The sequence below is a fragment of the Amblyomma mixtum genome, chromosome 9, assembly GCF_055824585.1.
Source record: "Amblyomma mixtum isolate Tamu chromosome 9, ASM5582458v1, whole genome shotgun sequence".
NCBI classification, from domain to species: domain Eukaryota; kingdom Metazoa; phylum Arthropoda; class Arachnida; order Ixodida; family Ixodidae; genus Amblyomma; species Amblyomma mixtum.
Window position 1 is genome coordinate 5157841 of NC_143020.1, and position 6963 is coordinate 5164803.

At 43.8% G+C, this 6963-nt stretch overlaps 1 pseudogene; it reads right to left on the bottom strand.

The window, feature by feature from the left end:
* Positions 1-3076: 3076 nt before the first annotated feature.
* LOC149328144 (uncharacterized) lies at positions 3077-4220 on the bottom strand (annotated as a pseudogene).
* Positions 4221-6963: the final 2743 nt, after the last annotated feature.

Consider the following 6963-nt stretch of genomic DNA (forward strand, 5'->3'; position numbering starts at 1 on the left):
CAAAATCAACTCAGTCATGACATAAAACCTTGTTTTTTTCAAGTTGCCCGCTTAAATGCAACTGTATTTCAGTTGGGACAGACACTGCAATAATCTAACAAGCTGAATGGCTTGCCTTCTGGACTGTCGCAACACATGTAGGCAATCATATGCTTGCACCTAAACAGAATGTTCCTGCAGCTTAAATTTTCAGGTACAAGAGTAAGGTATGTGAAAATTAGGGTGATGGCTAAGCTTCACCTTAACAGTAGATAAGATAGCGTCCACACTAGTAGACACTACGTGCGCCATCACAAGTGCTCCCCCAGTGACTAGTAGTACTAACTGTTTATACCTCATGTGATATGTCATCACTCCACAGTACCCCCAGCTGCAAGCACACCTGATTGAAACTTCACACATCATAATAGCCTACCCTCTCCCTAATGGCCTCTGTGAAAAATTGACACTTTCTGACTTTATCAATTGTCAATGTTGAATCACACCATTGATTAAAATTATCGATGAACAATCTCTATAAGCAAACAACACATACGCCAGCTGGTCGCTCCTGTAACGCGCTCAACCGACAGCACTTCATTGCCTTGTGTTGCATGCCCACCTGGCACACAAAGGGCCTGGGTTTGAGCTGAAATACACGAATTTAGCGAATTACCTCTATTTTACGAAATACCCCCAAGAACAACCTCCTCGCTAATTGTACCTACATTTGGACCCTCCCCTTACTTCATTTGAAATTTCTGAGATTTTTTCCACAGTGATGGAGGGGTTTGCCGGGTTCTCAGCCGAACGAGCTCGTTAACTATAGTGTAAAAAGGCGGATTCTCTACATGTTGAGGCAAAAGTTTTGTAGTCTTATGTAAGAGATTCCAAGTTCTGACAATAAAAATTGGTTATCACAGTTGCACTAGTACAAAATTCATGGGACACTATCGAGAACTTCCAAGTGGATTCTTCACTGCTATAAAATCAGCACAATAGCAACAGATTGGCGTATCCCCTTGCATGCAAACTGCATGCTCTGCTAATTTTCGGTTTTTGTTAGAACAGCTGAATGCTCCCTTGCCTAGGCATTGAAATGTTTCCAAATTTCTATCAGAAGATATCACGCGCCATGTGAAATAGTTGCACAACTTCAGCCCATGCAAAAATATAGCACAAATTCTGCAACAAAATGATAATAAACAATGAAAATTTTGAAGCATAGGAAAACTGAGTGAAATACCTTTCCAAATGCATCTCGATGCCTCGCAGTAGCATGCGAAGCCAATCTCTGAGGGCAGTCTCAACCACGAATTCACAGCAGTTGTGCACAGCAGTCATGGCAGCTACCAAAGACCACATGAAAATTAATGAGCATACGAAGAATGTCTGCTTCATGTCTGTACATTCAAAAACAGCAACACAGCAATGCTGAGCATTCGATTACAAATTACAAAAACGAAAAGCAACACGGAACTTTCTAGCGTCAGCCAGAGGTCTACTAGAAAGAGAGGCTGCTTTCGCAGCCCACATCGCAGCCCACATTTCCTACATTTACGGAGTAACATAAGAAAGCAAGGCAGTATAACATATGTAAAACAGGGCGAAATAAGGGCACACATAACTGGGAAGATATAAACTGCAATGAATCGACTGATTACAGATATGTGCCTTGTTGCAGTTAGGTGGTGCTTGGCCCTTGCAACGGGTCGACGCAACCTGTGCGACTTTCCACGGCTGTAGAAAGAATAATGAAATGAGATTTCCAGGATAGAACAAAGCGTTAGACATCTTATTTCAAGGATTACAAAAAGGTGGTTCCTTCCGCGTCTGCACTCCACGTTTGGGGGGCACAATTAAAGTGTTCACCAAACATCTGTCTCTGCAGAAAATTACACCGATCGAAAATATCTGTGGCAAATCACACTTCAATTGAGGTAAAAGAGAATCCAGCATCAAACGGCGGGCTACTTAATCCTCTGCGTGAATTACGGACCGGTGGCTATTTCAGCCGCTAAAATTTCCCGCCTTTTCGAGTAATCACGACAAAAGCAAGGACCGTAATGCGACCGGCTTCGCATACGCGATACAGGTTACAATTAAAGGCATTCACTCAAAACGGCACTTTCTCTGGAGAAAATATCCTGATATAACACTCGTTGTTTGATGTCTGAGTACCAGTTGCTGCAATTGACCATACGACAGAGCAATTAAGCAGCTATCGATTCATTAATTTTGCAAGACGACGCAAACCGCGGAACTTCGATATGGCTCTGGGTTTAAAAAGAGCAGTAAAACTTACTGCATCAAACGGGGATTGCAGAAACTTCCCGCCTTTTCGTCACACGAAGCCAACCTGCCCAAAAACAATTACCGGGAACTCAGATGTGCCTTGCAGCAGCTAAACGGCAGTTCACGTAGCCACGTCCCGTACGACGCACCTCAGGGTGCTCCGGCTGCCAGAGCTGCAACACACACAACCGCCACTACCAGCCCAGATTCGCAACAAAGAACGACGGCGTAACGCCAGTGCTACCGCATATCCTCGTTGCTAGCCCTAAATAGACCCGCCGTTACGATGGTTACGAGCTAAAGCCAATAAGCCCCTCTGGCCCCTTGTTACGAGCGTGTTAACTTTACCTACACAAAAACAATTACGCACGTCCCCAGAAGTAGTTGTACATAAAGTACTTACCCATAGAGAAAGATATTGGTAAAGAGCGGACACTCCCATAGGGACCTGCGGGCCATTTTACTGCAGCGCACCAAGCGGGCGGTGCCACTCAATGCAAAGCAGGAAGCAGTAGGAGTTGTGAAACGAGAACCGTATGCTCATTTCTTCAACCTGCAGAGCAACGAGGGCCACTATAAAACGCGCTTATGTGTAAAAACATAATGGAACACATGGAATGCACTCGATAAATTAGGCGGCACCTAGAGCAATCCTGCACAGGCTTGCACATTGCTTGTGCACTTAAATCCATTCCTCCCCACCCTTCAAGTCCTGTGGGCTGACCTTCCATCCTGTGTACTTCTCTGAAAGATTATGTTGAGGCATGTTGGTTCCAAGTTCACCGTATGCTTCAACGCAACATTAACCTTTAAATTTATCAAGTTGTAAACCAGAAACTGACGACTGAAAGCGAACTTTGTCTAAATTTCTGTTCACAAATCTCACATGCCAGCATAAACGAATTCTACAATACATTTCCACAAACTTCTGCCGGCACTCAAGAGAACAAAAATCAAAATCCCGAATGCATTGGAGATGTCGCAGCAAAACATCACAAACCCCTTCTAGCTGTGCACTATCCTCAACCAAAGCAAGAAAGTGGGTCTCAAGTGCTTGCACAAATGTGCATGCCCTTTGCGATGGTACAGTTAAATTTCCGAACACTTTGCCTGGTACATGATATGCTTTCAGCATCGTAAAATATTGATGAGAACCACTCAATGTATTGTCTTCATCTTTCAACAACTGAGGGCAAATGCAATTCTTTGCATATTTACCAACAAAATATTTTACCAAGAAGCCTGCCACGTAATAGACAACAGAATCCTCAATAACATGAGAGTGCTTATCCGCGGCTAGCTCTGAAACATCTTGCAAGGACGGAAAGTCGTCAGCAGGAGCCTGCCCAACATTGTCAACTAGAGATGCCCTGCTAGCAGAGAATGGTGAACATTCCAGTAGAAGTTCACATCTATCCTCCTCAGCATTATCTTGTTTAGAAAGTTTAAACAGTTTCTGAATAAAAATATGCTTTAAACCAGAGATAAACTGGAAAACATTCGGATTCATGTTGCAGCCTTGCTTCTGCTTAATGTGCCCAAACATTCTCCAGCGAATCCTGCTGCAGCCGACGGGTGAGGAGGTACAAAAAATTATGATTTTGAGAAAGATCACTCCAAAGAAGCAAAACAGCCTGGATAGTTATCTGCCAGCCTATGATTGTTTGTGGCTGACGCTTGACAGCAAACTTCCACGTTTTAATCCAGTGTAGTTGATCTGGAAGGAAGTGAACAAGTTCGTCATCACCCCGTTTAATCGGATAGCGATATCTTTGCGCTATTTTTTTAGGGGTTGAGCTGTTCAGTGCATCAAACAGTTTATCCACTCTTTTGCAAAACTGCGCTGTAGCCATTGCTGCTGCGGGCAGCTCCTCTCCATATATTAAAGCCATAATGGCCACACTCACTGAAGCACTCAGTACTTGTGCTGCTCTGCTTACCTTCATATTAGAAAACGGTTTTTGAAAAATGTGCCACTCGGTCAGCTTTGGGGCTAAACGCAAGCGCAACTCGTGGGACGAATTGTACAGGCGCTCAATGTAAGCCCAGTCCGCAACCTCTTCCCCAATTAGCAACTTGTGAGCTTGCACATTATTACGAGTAGTTTTGATGAGGTGGGGCACGTCAAAAATAAAATATATCCGCTCACCCCTTCTTTCAAAGAAAGGCCTGTCAACAGACACGCCCAGCTGATAACACAAGCTGATGTTTGACGCCCCTTGGTCGCAAACAAGTGCTTTCACTGTCAGTTTGGCTATTTCTTTAAGTTTATCAATAAGGGACATGAGCAATTTACGCATAATAGGTGCTGGTGTTGACAACTGTAAATGCTATTGGCTGAACCCACCTCTTGGAGATTCCACCCACCAGAACAACCAAAGCCCTGTCTGCAATTGTAGATGTCCGCACATTACCATCATCCACAAAGCCATGAATAACATCCTGACTGGAATCGTAGCACAAGTTTTTTTCTGTACTATTTCATCGAAGATCAAAGTGCATGCTTGATCTCTTTTATCCCAAGTCTGACTTGTCGCTGAAAGCGACTCAATGACCCTAGGAATCACACCTGGTTTCATGTTGACGTTAGCCGACCATCCTCTCAGCGAATCCTGGGTTGGCAAGGTGAAAATGGGTACTAAAAATCTCTACGCCCGCGGTCCACGAAAGTTTAGGTGCAACGCAAACTTCTTTAGCCACAAAGGAAATCGCTTGCCTTTGCCCCTTGGCTTTGAACGCACGTGTGCAGTGACAAATGTCTGGATGACACCTAGTGCCCTCGAAATAGTTGGCGGCAAGCTGTGTTGTTGTGTGCGCAACCTTGCGATGGTCTTGCGGCAGCTCTTCACCTTCGCCTGCAGCCTCCTTATAGTTGCTGTGGCCCTGGACTTGGAATACTGCAGACAATTTGTGTATGCTGAGCCATTGCAGGATCGCTGCCAAGAACTGCAACAGAAGATAAAGAGGTAGCAATAAAGTCATTCTTGGCGCAATGCCTTTTAATGGTTCCGTCACAGTAAACATTGCTTGCAGTAAGTGCAACGTATTGCATAACGGTAATTTTTCTATGAGCATAATGCACTCTGCGCGATTCATTCATACAACCCACGTACACGACTGTCCCGAATATAACTTGTCCCAGAGTATGATTCCTGCATGTGAAGAAAAACGCTTCTAGTGTTACATTATGCATTCAATGCTATGGTTGACACCCCTAGTTTCCTGTGAATGCACAAAAAAAACGTCCACTTAAGCATTTGCCGCACATTTGTGTAAAGAGCCGCCTTTTCTTTTTGGGTGATGCTGTTACCGCATGAGTAGGAACACGTCAGACAAATGGCAAATAAAAGGCATTGCTTCAGACGCATGTACCAAAACAGTGAGGACAAACCTCCGACACTTTAATGCATGCAGCTCCCCACACAGCACCAGCAGCAGTCGCTACTGTTTCCAGACACCCAGTGCTTTGCTGTTCTTTGCTGCTCTCAAATCTGCCAGCGTCTTCTCTTTCTGACCAACAGGTACTGTGGGTATAAACTTTTTGTATGTACACAGCCACCTTCCTTGCACTTGCGCACCAAGTCACAAGCTCACTGAAAACATGGCCTCTCTTACCAGCTTATGAGCCTAATGGCAAAGGTTTGTTTGCCTACCGTGAATAGGTGGGCAAAAAAATAAAACTAATAGTTCTCATTATTACATGAGGAGCGTTGAAGCGCATTTTGACGTTTTCTGCAGAATACTGCGGCTTGTTTGTTCTTAAGGCATGAAATTTAAGATTTTCTACAGTGGAAAGTTATGTTTCTGAGGTCTAAAGGGAACACAAGAGCCGAACACAACGTCATGGAATACAGAAATTTGCATTGGCACATGTAATTCAGGTAGTAACAGTGGTGCTGAGGCAAGCACACATTCCTCTCTGTTCTTGTTTGCAATGCCTCTGTAATGCATTTCCTGTCATCTCTTGTCAATTGTAGTTAGTGTCCTCCATATTGCAGTTTCACTGAGTGATAGCTGTACTCAGCGTGCCAACCAGCTTGAGGGTCACGGGACCCTGTCCGGCGCATCCCAATTACCTACAGCCTAGTCAAGGTCAAACTCTAGTTAGTGACAGGTCAACCACATTAGTACAGAATATTGATGACTTGTCGAAACTCCGAAATAGTCATCTAGCCTAATTCCAGCATAGGAAACACGATGGCGACAAGCAAACTTTAGCCAGGCCACCTGCAATATAAACTTTATACATAACAAACATACTATAAAAATTTACTAGAACTGCATATACGAAACATTAAGGAGCATGTGCAAGTACAGAAGTGAGGAACTATGTTTATGTTTACAACAGTTAACAAATCTATCGAGTGAGCTGTACCAGCACTTAAACCATAACTTCGAAACTTTACCATCAGCGGAAAAACGGTGAACAGACAGACGTTCCGTATGATGCAACAACACACGATAAACATTCAGTTTAAAAGTCACACAAAATCAACGCTTCCCTAACTAATTTTAAACTGTCTGTTCTTACAATGGGCAAAAATGATACAGTGTACACTATCCGAAGAATATGCTGTGTATGGTACTGAACACTACTACTGAAAATGCTACTAAGCAGCTTTAAAGGAACAAGCACTAACCAACGCAGCTGCTTTCTTGAGGGCTTGCACCGCTTTCAGCCAAGTGAGG